This window comes from Anomaloglossus baeobatrachus, chromosome 3 (assembly GCF_048569485.1).
Source record: "Anomaloglossus baeobatrachus isolate aAnoBae1 chromosome 3, aAnoBae1.hap1, whole genome shotgun sequence".
In the NCBI taxonomy this organism is placed as follows: Eukaryota; Metazoa; Chordata; class Amphibia; order Anura; family Aromobatidae; genus Anomaloglossus; species Anomaloglossus baeobatrachus.
The window spans coordinates 509653293-509671716 of NC_134355.1; positions in this window are offsets into that span (position 1 = coordinate 509653293).

Consider the following 18424-nt stretch of genomic DNA (forward strand, 5'->3'; position numbering starts at 1 on the left):
CCAACCAACCATCTATTGGGCAAGTTAATCAAAAAGCTAAGAAACCAAAACTGTCTCAAACAGTTGAGACAAGTAAACAACGCGAGGCCCGGCTTGAAAGGAAACGGATGAGGTAAGAGTTTAATGACACTCGGTCACGCTCGCAGCAGAGTGAGCTAAGTGTCATTAGCATATCACATCCTATGCTCTCACATCTGATACATACACTAGTGTGACTCTGGCCTTCTTAGTATATGTGCATAAATGCATCAGAATTTAATCTGTTTTCAAATTACATTTAATTTCCATGTTCTTTACTCCGTCTCCAAAATAAAGACATAAACAGAACCGTGACAGAGCCATTGATTACAATGAGGCAAACAGTCTTAAAGGGAACCTGTCACCATTTTTTTTTACTTGTAAACTATGCCCATCACCTTTAAAACCATGTGAAAGGGGTTACCACATCGCCTTTATGTCCTCATTAATGCCCCTGAATATCTTTGAAAAAGTGGTTTATACATGTAATTTGAGTTGTCCGGTACAGTGGACGAATCTGGATTGCGATTGGCGTCACTCCGGTTCCTTCAAATGCCACCTCTTCTAGCTGGATGGAAGTGGATGTGTGTCGCCCAGGGAAGGGGGTACTCGGTCCCGGGCAGTAACAAATAGGAATGTCACTCTGGTGACCATTGCCCGGTCCTGTGCCCTGGGGACGCTTATTGAAATTGCAGGGGCTATTTACAAGGGATAATGAAATTAATGTTCGTGACACCACTTGCGGTAATGCGACAAGGGAATAGGTGCAACCGCTGCTGCTGCTTATGAGGCACTGGGGTTGATGGAATCAGAAGCAAGTGTGTTAACCCACTCCGCAGGAAGGGTAAACCCCAGTGTCCTCTAGGTGTTGGATGAGGGGGACAGTGCAGGAACAGGCTATGAGACCTCTTGGTGTTGGATGAGGTACACAATGCAGGAAACAAGGACACACACTGCTGATTACTGTGGTGCTGAATGAGGTGCAGGCTGAAAGGAATCCAAACAGGCAAAGTCCGAGTGAAACAGGGAGTCTTTACCGCTGATTTTTACTCAAAGGTTACACTTCCCTGGTGCTGGGGACAGATTCCTGGTTTCCTTTGTCCCGGCTCTGTCTGTGTAGCCTGGCTATGGCGCCATCCGTGCACTTCTCTTGCACAGCTCTGTCAGAGTCCCCTGCAGACCCTGCAGCCAGCTTCTTCTCCCCTGGGCATCGTGCAATGATCCTCAGGCCTCGCACCCAGACCTGACACCCAGCTGGGCTTCCTCCTCCTTCCTTCTCCTCTCTCTGTCTCTGGACTTGTCTGATTTTTTTCCTCCACTTCACTCACCAACCCCTCCCCTTCCCTCTAGGAATCTAGCTACAGGAGGGTTGGATTTACACCTCCTAGGCAACCTCCACTTCCTGGACAGGCTTTACACCATAGGGCGGCCAACTCTCTTGTGGTTAAGGGTTGTGTGAGTGTTTTAGGTGTGTGCGGGTTTAACCAGAGCTAGGACTCCAGGAACCAGGTTGCAGATTTTAGTAGCATGACCGCAGGGGCGCTACAGATGATGTCTATACATTGTCTATACAGTGCTTGAAGTCTGGTGCTTGCGCAGTGGAATCAGAGACCTGTGCAGGTGCACCTTACTAGTGATGTACATGTGAAGTGAGTGCCTGCGCATTATGTGTCGCCCTGGGCAAGCCAGGGGACACAGATAACAACACCACTACACCCCACACTCCAGGTAGGCACATCTGCTAACCAGAAATCCTTGTTGCCTCCCTCCAGGAGTCTGTGATGCACACCAGGGGGTGGGCCAGGCGGTTGGCTCCGCCCACCAAGGAGCTCACAACTCTGGAGGCAGGAAGTTACCAGGCAGTTTAGCCCGGGGAGGGCAAGAGAGCAGATTAGCTCAGGAGGAGCTTGAGTGAAGAGCAGAGTAGCCCAGGCAGGGGCTAGAGGAAACAACCAGAAGTGAAAGTGAAAGAAAGGAAAGTGGAGAAGGAGGAAAGCAAGAAGTGGTGACAGAGCAGAGAGAAGGAGAAGCCTGAGAGCCCAGCTGTGTGTAGGGCTAGAACAGCAAGGTCAGCGACGGCGGTGACTGTCCGGAGTGGGACAGTTCGGAAGTTCCTGGAAGGACCCCGTTGGCTGTGTGCCCGGTGGTCTGGAGCAGTGTTCCGAAGGACAGTCAGCACCAGGGCAGGGGCCTCTCGGACCCCGGCAAGGCTAGGAGTCGCCCAATTTGCCGAATCCGTCAGTGAAGGGGACGCAGATCCCCCAGCAACAAAGTCCCGATTGACGGCAACAGCCCGACCATTAACGGGGAGACACCGCCACCGCCAAGGCACCAGTTTCCCCAGGGCCAGCGCCTGCGGGCAAAGTGTAGAGCTCCTCCGGCCCAGATTGCAGTCGGGGAGCGGGTAACCGGAGGGAATCCACCGCTACCATCAGTCAAACAGGTGCAAGGAAGAGAGACGTCACCGTCACCTACCGGGAGTGCAGGTGCAACCGTCTGTGGGACCGTCCTACCAGCCGTTGGTTTACCGTACAAACTGTGTCCGTGTCTCAGGCTGAGTGAGTACCACAGTGCCGCAAGGCATAGCGCTGCCCCCGCGTCCCTGCGCCCTCCAGGCCCTACCCTTCACATCTCTTCACCGGGCCCCGGGAACACCAACCCCTACCCACGGAGGGGCAATACAACACCTGGCTGCTCCCATCACCATCCCCGGGACCCTCATACTGAGCAGCGGTGGTGCCATCACCACAACCGTGGGTGGCGTCACGAACTATAATCCCAACAAACACCCCCTTTTCACTCACGGGCGAGGAGTGTCGCTCGAGACACCCCGGGATCCGGCCCGCAGCTCGAGCCACCAGGAGCAACTGCCGGACCCGAGCAGAAGGGGTGAGCGCGGTGTGCTGACACCCTCCTCCCCGCCCGCGACAACTTGGCGTCACGAACAGGATCTTACCGCTCTGCCGTCTGGTAGAGGTGCGCCTTGTTACCGCCGGAGGTATCCGGCAGAAAAATTTCAGAAGTCGCCATCTTTGGCGCGAAAAGTTCCCGCTCGAGCGTCTTCTCGAGCAGTAGAGGCGCGAAGGCCAAAACCCCGCCCCGAGAGAGGAGGGGCCGGAAAGAGCTAAGGGGGACGCGATGGCGGCTGGCGGCATGTAGTCGCCGCTATAAAAGCGAGGACGCCAGGACCTTGCCAGAATACCGTTCCTGGAACCAAACAGTGGAGACACCATGTGGATGCCGTCCCGAAACACCGTGGCCCCCGCACCGGGAACCGCAGCGTGGGTGGAGATCCGGACCGCGCAGCTCCACCTAAGGCTGCAGGTCAAGATGCAGCTCCTCATGGAGGAGTGGGAGACCGACATGGCGGACGTTGTGGCAGCCGTGCGGAGACGCGAGGAGGAAGCGGAGGAAGGGAGGGTGAGTGACCCACGCCCCTATGTCCCGGAGGGACCGGTCGCTGCGGCTGAGGGACCCGGTCCAAGCCCTCTCCCCCCGTTGCCTCCTTCGCCACCCGTATCGGAGGCCGTGACCCCGCCACTAGGCCCGCTACCACCGCAACCGGTAGCGATACCCAGCCCGTCCGCCCCAGCGGACCGACCTGTAGCCGGAGCCCGAAGCAAACCGGAGGCATTGCCATGGAAGGCCCCGAAGATTGCGCCAGAGACAGTCCCCGAGCAGTTCCCCGAGCCGGAGCCGATGACCCGCTCCGAGCCGAAGGCCCAACTGCGGAAAGCCCCTGTGCCCATCCCCCACACCTCGGCTGAGGTGGCGCCGGGTTGTTGCTGCAAGGCAGCGCCCAAGGCCATGACACCGCGGGATACGCCGCCCACCTTTCTGACAGTGGGTAACGTACTGGATGTCCCGCGGGGCTCAACCCGTGCGCCGGAGCCATACTGGGACAGGGAGCCGACCAAGCTGGGCCTGGAAATCGCGGAGAGGGAGCGCAGAAAAGCCGAGCTGGTAGCCCGAGCCATCCGGGAAAAGGAGAACCTGCGGCAAGCGACCTTCCGTGTCCGGGGCCCGTTCTACGAGGGGCAGGTGCGGCGCTTCGATATCCGCCGGGGCTACGGGTTCATATACGAACCGGGCCTGGAGGCCGAGGTGTGTGTAGCCCGGCGGGATGTGCATGCCCATCTGCCCGAGGAGCATCCTGGCCGCAACCTATTACCAGGGGACATGGTGCGTTACACTCGGCACTGCGGAGAGAGGGGTTGGTTTGCCCTGGACGTAAAGCTGAAGGGCAGCCCGGAGAGCAAGGTGAGCTCTGCACCCCCTCCCTCGGAGGAAGCAGCAGCAGGACCGGAGTAGGGCAGCGGATGCCCGTTGCACCGTCCCCCGTTGGGACCACCACTGAGTTATTTGTTTGATGTTTGAAAGTTCTGCAATGATGAAAGATGATTACCCGAGTTTGTTACCTGATTTGCTGCAGTGATTTGCAACCGGCAGGAGCCGGCACCGTTGTCCCCGTGGGGACCGTTTAAAATGCATGGGAACTATCCATGGACAAGCCCGTGAACTCTGCAGGGCAACCACAAACGTTAGTGGCTTGTAAATATGTTGGGTACCATTACCGTTTCCGCAGGCCGCCTCCGGAGAGGCAGGTTGGAGGGAGGGCCCTGAGCAGAGCAGGCCAGGGCCCAGCCACCAAAGGGACCGGTGGCTACCCTCTGGAGGGGAAGGACAGATCCCGCTCGGGTGACTTGTGCTGGACTGTGGGTCAAGGGGTGCTGCCTGGGTTTTAGGGGCAGCATCAGGGCCAGGTTGCTTGGGTGGGAGAGAGCGGAAACCGTGACCGTACACCGTTGCAACGTTTAAAAGTAAAATGTGCCTCCCGTCTTGGGAAGAGTTGATTGAAAATGCTTATGTTATGTTTAACCCTGTTATCCCCTTTTTTACAGAAAAATAAAACCGGTGTAGGACGGCAGCCCGCGGACGGTCTGCATTTTGCTAAGGGGGAATGTGTCGCCCTGGGCAAGCCAGGGGACACAGATAACAACACCACTACACCCCACACTCCAGGTAGGCACATCTGCTAACCAGAAATCCTTGTTGCCTCCCTCCAGGAGTCTGTGATGCACACCAGGGGGTGGGCCAGGCGGTTGGCTCCGCCCACCAAGGAGCTCACAACTCTGGAGGCAGGAAGTTACCAGGCAGTTTAGCCCGGGGAGGGCAAGAGAGCAGATTAGCTCAGGAGGAGCTTGAGTGAAGAGCAGAGTAGCCCAGGCAGGGGCTAGAGGAAACAACCAGAAGTGAAAGTGAAAGAAAGGAAAGTGGAGAAGGAGGAAAGCAAGAAGTGGTGACAGAGCAGAGAGAAGGAGAAGCCTGAGAGCCCAGCTGTGTGTAGGGCTAGAACAGCAAGGTCAGCGACGGCGGTGACTGTCTGGAGTGGGACAGTTCGGAAGTTCCTGGAAGGACCCCGTTGGCTGTGTGCCCGGTGGTCTGGAGCAGTGTTCCGAAGGACAGTCAGCACCAGGGCAGGGGCCTCTCGGACCCCGGCAAGGCTAGGAGTCGCCCAATTTGCCGAATCCGTCAGTGAAGGGGACGCAGATCCCCCAGCAACAAAGTCCCGATTGACGGCAACAGCCCGACCATTAACGGGGAGACACCGCCACCGCCAAGGCACCAGTTTCCCCAGGGCCAGCGCCTGCGGGCAAAGTGTAGAGCTCCTCCGGCCCAGATTGCAGTCGGGGAGCGGGTAACCGGAGGGAATCCACCGCTACCATCAGTCAAACAGGTGCAAGGAAGAGAGACGTCACCGTCACCTACCGGGAGTGCAGGTGCAACCATCTGTGGGACCGTCCTACCAGCCGTTGGTTTACCGTACAAACTGTGTCCGTGTCTCAGGCTGAGTGAGTACCACAGTGCCGCAAGGCATAGCGCTGCCCCCGCGTCCCTGCGCCCTCCAGGCCCTACCCTTCACATCTCTTCACCGGGCCCCGGGAACACCAACCCCTACCCACGGAGGGGCAATACAACACCTGGCTGCTCCCATCACCATCCCCGGGACCCTCATACTGAGCAGCGGTGGTGCCATCACCACAACCGTGGGTGGCGTCACGAACTATAATCCCAACAAACACCCCCTTTTCACTCACGGGCGAGGAGTGTCGCTCGAGACACCCCGGGATCCGGCCCGCAGCTCGAGCCACCAGGAGCAACTGCCGGACCCGAGCAGAAGGGGTGAGCGCGGTGTGCTGACACCCTCCTCCCCGCCCGCGACAATTACATGACATTTAAGCTTAAAATCTCGCTCTTAAGGCCGCTTTACACGCTACGACATCACTCAAGCGATCTCGTTGGGGTCACGTAATTTGTGACGCACATCCGGCCGCTTTAGCGATGTCATTGCGTGTGCCACCTATGAGCGATTTTGAATCGTCGCAAAAACGTTCAAAATCGCTAATCGGTGACATGCCCCCCTATTCCCAATTATCGTTGCTGCTGCATGTACGATGTAGTTTGTCGTTCCTGCGGCAGCACACATCGCTATGTGTGACACCGCAAGAACGAGGAACCTCACCTTACCTGCGGCCGCCCACAATGCGGAAGGAAGGAGGTGGGCGGGATGTTACGTCCCGCTCATCTCCGCCCCTCCGCTTCTATTGGGCGCTCGCTTAGTGCCGTCGCTGTGACGCCGAATGAACCGCCCCCTTAGAAAGGAGGCAGTTCGCCGGTCACAGCGACGTCGCTAGGCAGGGAAGTAGTGTGACGGGTCTGAGCGATGTTTTGCGCCACGGGCAGCGATTTGCCCGTGTCGCACAACTGATAGGGGCGGGTACGCACACTAGCGATATCGGTAACGATATCGCAGCGTGTAAAGCGGCCTTTAGGCAGTGGAATCAAAGAAAGGCAGTACAAGGTCATGTAATTTGCAGGCGCTGGCTTCACTTGTACACCACTTGTGTGGCGCACCTGCGCAGGTGTCTTGTTCCATTGCGCAGGCACAAGACTTCCAGCACTGTGTGGATGATGTAGAGATGTCATTCACTTCCATCTAGTATAAGAGGCTGTGTTTGAAATGACCGATGCGGCACTGATTGCAATTTGGATTTGCCCATTAGACTGGACCACTTAATATACATGCAGCACAAGAGATGTATAAAATACTTTTTGAAAAGTATTCAGGGGCACCCGCAAGGATGCAGTGGGGCTGTAGGAACCAAATTCGTATGGTTTTAAATTTGATGGACATAATTTACAAGCCACAGAACTGGTGACTAGTTCTCTAAATCTGCAACTTTAGACTTCTATTGTTTTGGACTCTTTTTCCAGTGGTGTCCATCTTTTTAGTCAGACAAAATAGCATCCTAATTTGCTATTGTGTCCAGCTAAAAGAACATTCACTATGATTCCGCCATGCATTTGGATTCAAACCCTTAAGTTTGTGTTTTGTGGTTGGCTTCTTTGTCCGCTGGACCACAGTATATTCACCTTTTATTCAGGTGTTTAGTTTGTGTTATCCATGCTTTAGTTCTACCGTGTTTTTCCAAAAATAAGACCTCCCCCAAAAATAAGCCCTAGCAGGGATTTTCAGCATTTTCGGAGAAAGGCTTAAATATAAGCCCTGCCCCGAAAATAAGCCCTAGTCCCGGATCAATAATGAAGTGTCCGTGCAGCTAAAAAAGATAGATACTGCAGGACACTTCATTATAGACAGCGGCACCCAGCGATTACACTCACCCGACACCGAGCAGAGGACCTGCAGTGATCACACACCCGCACACATCAGCTCTCACACACACACACACACACAATCTGATCTCACACACACACCAGATCTCACACACAAACATCGGATCGCACACACAGTCAGATCGCACACATAATCAGATTGCACACACAAACATCGCCTCACATGCAAACAACAAATCACACACACACACACAAAAATCGGATCACACACACATCGGATCGCATACACACTCACCTCATCCAGTGACACCGATCTCTTCTCGCCGGGAGAACCCTGAGAGGCAGTGCGGTGCAGCGCGACGAACAGGACCTGCGGCCGGACACGGGACTTGCTCTCATTCTCTGCTGCCGTAAGTGCTGGATGTGATGTGATGTGATGTGATGTAATGTGTGTGTGTGTGTGTGTCTGCAATCGGCTGTGTGTGTCTGCGTTCGGATGTGTGTATCTGTGATCGGCTGTGTGTATCTGTGATCGGCTGTGTGTGTCTGCGATCGGATGTGTGTATCTGTGATGGCTGTGTGTGATCTGCTGTGTATATCTGCGATCTGCTGTGTGTGTATCTGTGATCGGCTGTGTGTATCTGTGATCGGCTGTGTGTGCCTGCGATCTGCTGTGTGTGATCTGCTGTGTATATCTGTGATCTGATGTGTGTTTGTGTGTGATCTACTGTGTGTATCTGTGATCGGCTGTGTGTGTCTGCGATCGGATGTGTGTATCTGTGATGGCTGTGCGTGCATGAGATCTGCTGTGTGTGATCTGCTGTGTATATCTGCGATCTGCTGTGTGTGTATCTGTGATCGGCTGTGTGTATCTGTGATCGGCTGTGTGTATCTGTGATCGGCTGTGTGTGCCTGCGATCTGCTGTGTGTGATCTGCTGTGTATATCTGCGATCTGCTGTGTGTGATCGGCTGTGTGTATCTGTGATCAGCTGTGTGTATCTGTGATTGGATGTGTGTATCTGTGATCGGCTGTGTGTGCCTGTGATCGGCTGTGTGTGATCTGCTGTGTATATCTGTGATCTGCTGTGTGTCTGTGTGTGATCTGCTGTGTGTGTCTGGGATCTTCTGTGTGTGTCAGCGTGTCAGCTAGCAGCAGGGTAGGACGGCGTGCAGCACAGACTGGAGATCACAGGAGGACCTGGGAACCATGCAGACGTCCTGGTCTGGTGAGTATGAGTCTCCTGGGAAGTGGGGGGTCTGCTTTTTTGGGGTGTAAACTTACCCCCAACCGTGTTTCTCCAAGAATAAGACCTCCTCCAAAAATAAGCCCTAGCGCTTTTTTGGGGGGCAAAAAAAAATATAAGACTGTGTCTTATTTTTGGAAAAACACGGTATTAGGATAACAGGTGTATTCCTTTACTTGTTTGTTTGCCCAATCACCTTGTGGGTGTGGCTTCATTACATTTCTCCTGCTGTTACTTCTTGCTGATGATATTCTAATTTGGAAGTCCAGCCATATTGCTGTTAGTTTCTTCCACTCAGTGGAATACCAGCTAGTATTTTTGTCGTTGCTTCTTTTGTTCTCCACTCTGCACTTATCAGCGCTTATCTTATTGTTTGTTGTTAGCAAGTAGGCGGCTTATTCTTTAGCAATATTCACCTTCTCTTGTATTTTGTCGTTTGTCTTACTCATGCTTGGATTACTTTCTACTTTCAGCACACCTTCCCTTCTGTAGGTAATTTGCACTCTGCTTTGCCCTCTAGTTTCTTAGGAGGAATATGAAGTGCTCGATGGCCAATCAGGCAGCATAGACCCGAGTTGCCATTGTTTAGACTGTGGTCAGGACTATTCCAACTCCAGCAGGAACCATTTAGGACTGCAGGGTTGTGATCCCTAATCTGTCTAATCTGTACAGGAACCAGCAGGGTCAGTTGCCGTTTTTAGTGTTTACTTTGACCCTTTTGTAAGTTGTTGTAGAAACATAACATATTAAGTACATATACTTATGTATCTGCATAAAACCAACACTAATGTCAAAGAAAACTTGCTTATTTACAATATAAAATTAAAATATCTGCTGACTGGAAGAGGTCTTTTTAGTTTGGAAACCACATTATAAACCTACGGTATTTATATACTGTATTTATACTGTCTAGTATAAATGTTAGGAAATGTTGTCAACAACATAGCATACAAAATTATTAGATTATAAAATAAAATAATGATGTACTTACTACTTTTTCACATTCTTTGAACTTTAGCCTTATGCACAAAATAAAGCAATGGACGGAATGGACACTGACATATTTACAGATTGTTCTACACTTCATTAATATGTGCAGTTTTCCCTTCCTTTCCAGCAAGCACTGAGTCCCAAAGAGGTACACACAGTTTAGGTACAGAGCATGGTGTCTGCCATTATGGTGGTAGAAGACAAGAAGCCGCATTGATTGGAAATAACTGCAATTATACATTCCGTTCTCTGGAACAGTCTGTTTTATAGTAACCGTGGGCTTCAGTGTGTGCCTGTGTACATTACAATCACTGGATGTCTTGTGTCAAGCATTGTGTCCCTGGCTGACCTTTATTTGTCTAGTGCGAACGCTGATCCAGCCTAATTATAGGTATAATATTCATACACCTAGTAAACAATACTCATGGGATTTATACCTACTCCATTAATTACACAGGTCTGCAAGGGTAAAATTGTTTGAAAAGTAAGAGATGATTTTTATATGATTTTGATCGCTGAACTCAGTAACAATATGTTAAAAATTCTATTGTTGAGGAGGACCTTTCCATCAAATAATTAACCTCTTGACAAGGGAAATTGTGGGAAATATGTCGATTTGCCTTGCATAATTCAGGTTTCAGATCATACACATAACACAGATTTGAAGATGGCTGACATTTCCTCTTCTCCATGCCTGCCTGGAATACAAGGAATGTCCAGATGTAGGAAAACCACCATATAAGGAAAAGACCCACTGGCCAAGCTAGAGGACCAACCCACAGATCAGATGACACCATGGATTCATCCACTGAAGTCAGACCCGCCCATCAACAGCAACAGGGATCTCCCCATTGGCTAGCCCATGAACTGTCCCACTAAATGGGCATATCCGAACTTGTGTACGCCCCTAGCCTATGTCAGAGGCCGCATGTTCTGTACTATTCTCTTGGCTGCCATTTTTACTGTGATCAAGAAGAGATTTCACATCCGACTGTGTCTGACGTGAATTCTTTACGCATGCACTTGGTCCACACTAATTAGGCCAGGCAGTAGGCAACAAGTGATCTAAGAGTTCACCTTAACACTATCATGTACAGTTTTTTCACAAACACTGACTCCATAGGCCCAATGAGCCACAGCTTTATTCATAGCTTGAATTAAATTATTTAGTCAGGGACTTGAACCTTCCTAAATAGTCTACAGACCTTTTAGGCTCTACACTAAAGGAAAAGAACATGCTAGCTCCTGGTATCTGTTTTTCATGGTACAGAAGTAGAGAAAAGGAATTCCTTCAATACCTTTCTCAAGACAATGCTCTAGTGTATTGCAGTGATGTTTTTGGGCTGATGGAAAAATGTAACATTGAGTACAATGTGAGCGAGTGGAAACTCTTTATTGATTCATCCAAAAAAAAGTCTGAAAGCCACTACTTCAAAATGGCAGTGAGTATTCTTCAGTGCCTGTAGGGCATTCAGTGAACCTGAGGGAAAGCTATAAGAATTTAGACTTTATTGTCAAGATAATAAACCACAAGGATTAAGGATGGTCAATATGTGGTGATCTGAAAGTTCTCTCTTTGCTCTTTGGGCAGTAAAGAGGATACACAAACTACCTATTCTTTTAGTGTGAATGGAACAGCCGGGATAGGACTCATCCCTGGAGGCAAAAAAGTTGTCAAACGAGAACATCTTTGCAACCTGGATTCAAGAATATAGTTGCGGAAAGTTTAGTTGATTCCCATAAAGTTCTCTCACTCCATATCAGGCCTGAAACACACATCCGTTAAACACGTGCGTGATTCCATAAGGTCCGTGTGTCCGTGATCCGTATGTGTTTCCGTTTTGCACGGAAGCATGTCCGTTTTCAGCACGGAACACGCACACATGGACCCCATGAAAGTCAATGTGCGCACAATAACGTGACACGGATGCATCTCTGTATGCTCTGTGTACATTTTGTGCTTTTTTGTAGCGATGGCGGTCATTCTTTCTTTTTCTGTCTATGTCGGTCAATCTACCTCAGTCCGTCAGTTGGTCTCTCTGTCTTTCTGTCCCTCTCTCACAGTCTGTCAGTCAGTCTCCCCCTCTCTCATACTCACCGTTCCCCAATCACCGGCGCGGCGCTGCACGGCTGTTCATTAAACTCTGGCGGCTTTTACTATTTTGAAAAAGCCGGCCGCTCATTATTCAATCTCGTATTCCCTGCTTTCGCCTATGATTGGTTGCAGTGAGATACGCCCCCACGCTGAGTGACAGCTGTCTCACTGCAACCAATCACAGCCGCCGGTGGGCGGGTCTATACTGTGCAGTAAATAAAGTAAATAAATAATTAAAAAAAAACGACGTGCGGTTCCACCCCATTTTGATACCAGCCAGGGTAAAGTCACACGGCTGAAGGCTGGTATTCTCAGGATGTGGAGCTCCACGTTATGAGGAGCCCCCCAGCCTAACAATATCAGCCAGCAGCCGCCCGGAATTGCCGCATACAATAGATGTGACAGTTCTGGGACTCTACCCGGCTCGTCCCGATTTGCCCTGGTGCGTTGGCAATCGGGGTAATAAGGAGTTATTGGCAGCCCATAGCTGACAATAAGTCCTAGATTAATCAATGCAGGCATCTATGAGACACCCCCAATGATTAATCTGTCAGTTATAGTAAATAAACACACACAGTGAAAAAATCCTTTATTTGAAATAATAAACACTACAAAAAACCCGCGTTCACCAGTTTGTTATGCCCCAAATACCTATCCATGTCCGGCGTAATCCACGGAGGTCCCGCTTCGCTACCCGCTCTGCTACATGAAGGTGACAAGAGCTGCAGAAGAACACTGCCACTCCTGTCACCTTCACGCAGCAACTGAGGTGAGCCACGCAATCAGCTGAGCTGTCACTCAAGTTACTTGCGGCCACCGCTGGATCCTCCACCTGTGACAGCAAGTCGCCCAAGTGACAGCGATGAAGTCACAGGTGAGTTGCGGTCACAGGGGGAGGATCCAGCTGGCCGCGAGTAGCCTGAGTGACGGCAGCGCAAATCACGCTTCTCACTTCAGTCACTCAGGGGATTAGCAGTCACCGGTGAGTCCTGCACGGGTGATTGCTAATCAGTACGCGACACACAGACAGAGCCGCGGGATGACAATGAAGTCGGGTGAAGTTCACCCGAGTTCATTCTCAGTGCACGTCGCTGTCTGCTGTCAGCCGACATGTAGCAACTACATTTTACATCACACAGGGACATTTCACACGGACAACACACACACGTCAGTTAAGGTTCACACGCACACACGGCCATTCCACACGCACACACGGCTAGCATACGCAGTTCACACAGATGCCATACGGACCATAAAAACAGACACAAAAACGGGACACGGACCCGAAAAACAGACGTAACACACGGGAGTGTTTTTTCACGGATGTGTGTTTCAGGCCTTAAGCTTGGACTGATGAAGCAGTTTGTGAAAGCTCTACCGAAAGAAAGAGAGATTGTTAAACACGTGTATGAAGTTTTAGGGAATGTCCGAAGCAAAACTGAAGGAACAATTTTTTGTGAGTCTAGATGTTGGGAAACTCATGAAGGTGACGTGTTTTGAAACACAACGAAAGTTGTTGTTGAGGAAAGAGCTTGGGATTCTTTTAAATAAGTTATGAAGAAATTTCTAGGTAAAAATAAAGATCCAACATTTAACTCCATCTTGGAGAAAATGCTGAAATGTTTCAAAGCCTTGGGTTGTCTGAAGAATTGAAGTTACATTTTTTACATTCCCATTGGGACTACTTTCCTGAAAATCTTTGTGCTTTTGGCAAAGAGCAAGGAGAAAGATTTCAACAGGATATCAAGGAGATGGAACATTGATAGTAAGGTAGATGGAACGTGAACATGATGGTGGACTGCTGCTGGATGCTTCACAGAAAAGATCCGCAGGCCTTCTATAAGAGAATTGGTATGAAGAGAAATGGAAAAGGTGCAAGAATCAATTTCTAATAATGTTTCAGAATGAATGTTGAATAACTCTACATATATAATACTATGTATATTTTTTCTACAATAAAGATTTTTCTTGTTCATCTCGCTTGTACATCATGTCACACGCGGTTTGTGCAAAATCCATTAGTGATGGTTAAAATGGTTTTTTTTTTGTTTTTTTTATGTTTTTTTTTTAAATCAGGGCATAAAACAACACAGGATTTGCAAAGATTTTCATTAACCAAAATTTTGGATATCGGTATTATTGTACTTTATATAACCTGGAATGTTTTCTAAATCAGGGTTGTACAATAGGCTACATCGGGCCTGCCTTGCTCGTAGTTGCAGTTGTTTTTCTTTGCTGGACAGAAACAGCTGATCGCACTTTGTGTACCCCCAGCCACTGAACTCACAGTAATCAATCAGCACTTTCCTTTACTGTAGAGGAGAGCAGCCATTAGTTATTACAAGCTCCCTTCAAACTTTGACTGTATGACTGGTGTCTGCATTAACCAATGAGCGCTCTTCCTGGTAATAACACAAGTGCTGATTGGTTACTGAGGCCTGTTATCACACAGTGACTTCTGTGCACTGTGTGACATGACCTTCTCTTGGGTCGGAAAGGTCAGCTGCTTCTGCAGAGCAGGAGTGATGTTATTATTATTATTATTATTATTTATTATTATAGCGCCATTTATTCCATGGCGCTTTACAAGTGAAAGAGGGTATACGTACAACAATCATTAACAGTACAAGACAGACTGGTATAGGAGGAGAGAGGACCCTGCCCGCGAGGGCTCACAGTCTACAGGGAATGGGTGATGGTACAATAGGTGCTACTTGCATAAAGTCCTGCTTAACATATTGGACAAAGTGTAATTCATCCCCAAACTTCGAAAGGAGGCGGAGCTTAACATGAATGGGAGGGGAGGACTGGAGATTCTAGAAGATCCAGATAAGTATGACACAGACTAAGGACCCATTTACTCGCCTGTTGAGTGACCATCAATCAGCTACATGCAATCCAATTGGCTTTTATTTATTAGGCTAAATAAAAATAATGATTGCACAAATCTGATCAATCTGTGTGCATAGAACATCAATAGAACATCATATTATTGGTAGCACACCACCTGGTTACACAAGAAGATGTGCTGCTGAGAGCAGTGATTTTTAAGTAAGCTTAAAGGAGTTGTCCGGTATCACACGAAAATTCTGTAGGCACGCAATGTGACTGCAGAATGCCAAATCGTAACAGTGTGTAATGCACACGCAATCATAGTTCTCCTGCAAGTGTGAGATTTGCATACTTATGGTCACGTACCAACCAGTCTAATCCGTCTTCTCTGTATTCTCTTCTATTGAAGGACGCCAGATGAGACCTCCCACCCACATGGGGAACGCAGTTGAAAGGCGACAATATGTGCATCACATACTGTCATGATTTAGCAGACTTTATTTCTCAGGCTGGACAACACCATTAAAAATCATTTTACCTGATGAATCAGTATTTTGGGCAACTTGTTTAGACTGGCCTGTAGGTAGCAAGCAGTATTCAAATGACTGATTCCTGATTATCAGTTAGTGTAAATGGGTCTTAAAGAAGTTGTTCATTACTCAGACATCCCCTTCTCAATTGGTATAGTCACCATGTAAATTAACTCAGTCTTTTTTCACCCACAGTGCCGACACCATTCCAGTGAGTCCCCAGGGGCTTGCGTGATGCTGCTTTTTTTCCCTCTCTTTCAAACAAAACTGACATCCAGGACAAGTGAGAACTGTGGCTACTCTTTGACTTCATTCAGATGTCAGTTACAGTTAGAGCTGGGTGGACTCGCAAAAAAAATGGACCAGTCTAGGGTTTAGTAGCAGCTGTGTGCTGTTATTAACCCCTTATTACCCCAATTGCCACCTCATCAAGGCAATCGGGAGGATCCGGTAAAGCGCCAGGCCTCCCCAGCCTGAGAATACCAGTGTTATGGTTAATATTTTATATTAAGTTTTGATTATCATCTAAGCCAGGGGTGGGGAACCTTTTTACTGCCGGGGGCCATTTGGAAAATTCTACCAACCTTCGGGGGCCGCACAAAATCATCAACTTGAAAATGACCCGGCTATAATTGGTCAAACAATTAATTAACTCACCCCTATACCCCTACTGTGGCGGCCAGAGCTGATTCTCTTTGGTGCGCTGTGATGTTTGCGTCTCACAACTGCTTTTCCAGGTTTGTCTTTGTTTGAAGCGCAGATTGGTAAATCATATATATTACACAGGAGACACTGTACATACACACACCGCTCTGACACACTGCCCGTATACTGCACACAGCCTTGACACAGTTGTCATATTGTACACTACCCATGACACACACTGGCCATATATAGTACACATGCACAGGAGATACTGTATACTGCACACAGCACTCACATGCCGTATACACAGCACACACACCGTATACACAGCACACACACAGCACACACACACGCCGTATACACAGCACACACAGCACACATGCCGCATACACAACACACACACAGCACACATGCCGTATACACAGCACACACGCCGTATACACAGCGCACACACATCACACACACAGGCTGTATACACAGCGCACACACGCCGTATACACAGCTCACACACGCCGTATACACAGCGCACACACAGCACACACGCCGTATACACAGCACATACACAGCACACACGCCGTATACACAGCACATACACAGCACACACGCTGTATACACAGCACATACACAGCACACACGCTGTATACACAGCACATACACAGCACACACGCTGTATACACAGCACATACACAGCACACACGCTGTATACACAGCACATACACAGCACACACGCTGTATACACAGCACATATACAGCACACACACCGTATACACAGCACACGCACATGTCGTGTACACAACAGACGCTGGACACTTAAGTGACAAATACATTTGATATATGGTGGTATATATTAGATATAAACACACTTAGCGCAGATATAAGTACCTGCTGCTTAGTTGCCCTGTAAGATCAGGTGCAGCACAAGTGATGGATGCAGCAGCTCAGCTCAAGGGCTGGCTTCATTCTCGTCCTTTCTCTCCAAGAAAAGACCTGCTAGCCATGAACAGCCGAGCACAGAATGGGAGTGTGAGAGGTAGAACACACGGCACTATACAGCCTTCTATATCCCGTGCAGGCCCCTCCCCCATCACTCTGATTCTAGCTGCAATCTCACAGGGAGCATGTAGGAGCAAGAGAGAGGAAGTCCCACCCCCAGTGCTGTCTGCCGGCAATAGACAAGATGAGCGGCTGCCCGAGCACCACAGCCACCGGGAATCTGCCCCAGTGCCCCGGGGGCCACAGAAAAGGTCATTGCGGGCCGCATACGGCCCGCGGGCCGGAGGTTCCCCACCCCTGATCTAAGCAATTTATATATCTTTAATAATTTGGTATTTTGTATTAGCTTTATAAGTGTTATTCATAAAAGCAATAACACTGGGTGTAGTCTCCTTAAAGAGGCCTTTGTCTAAAGTTTCTTTGTTACTGAAGGTCCAGAAAACTGGACAGATCTGGTTTTAAGGAATGCAGCAGGATCCATAATTTACGATTTTGTTATTTCTAACTTTCATTCCATTTTTGGTCATGTACTAAGCCGTCCCCTTTTCTTTTGTGGTTTTAATAAACTACTGTTTGGGCATCTGAGATTCAGACAAAGCCTGGTACACAGACATTGGCTGTGTGTTCTTGTGTTTGTCTCTGATGCATCGCTATTAATTGGACCAATACTGGCAGATCTGGAGATCACTTTGCATCTCACCCTAAATTATCTCTCCCAGGAAAGGGGTTTCCACGACACCACCCTCCAGCTAGCTTTATCATGGCTGGGTATGATAATTGGGGAGGACGGCACGACGTTTTTTAAAATTATTTATTTAAATAATAAAGAAAAAGCCGCCTGTATTTCCTCTTCTTTTGATACACAGCCAAGATAAACGTAGGGCTGGAGCTGTAACCATGGGCTTTATCTGTGCTGGGTATCAGAATACCAGGGAACCCTGCTCCAATTGTTTTATTTATTTTTATACCAAAGTCCTGACCTGCATACAGTGTCTGTCAGTGATTGCAGGCACATGCAAATACATAGGCTGTTACACAGGCTGGGGGACACGTCTGACTGCAACCAATCACAGACAACAGGACAGCCGATGAGCGGAGAAAGCAGGGAAAGCCGTGTGTATGCGATCACGGCACAGGAAGTGAATGTGCGAGCTGGAAGCAGTTTGCCGCCATGACACGGAGCCTTGGTAAGTATGAAGCACTTGCTTCATTCTTGTTTTCTTTATTTTTCCTTTATTTATTTTTTTCGAGTGCCAAATCCGGATCAAACACCCAGAATTATGGGCCTGGGTCTGGCACTCGGGCATCTTTGAAACTGCGCAGACTTTTACAGACTGGGTCCGTCCAGCCCTATTTACTGTATATCATATAAGTGAGTACATCCCTCACATTTTTGTAAATTTTTTATTATATCTTTTCATGGTAAAGCATTGAAGTTCTG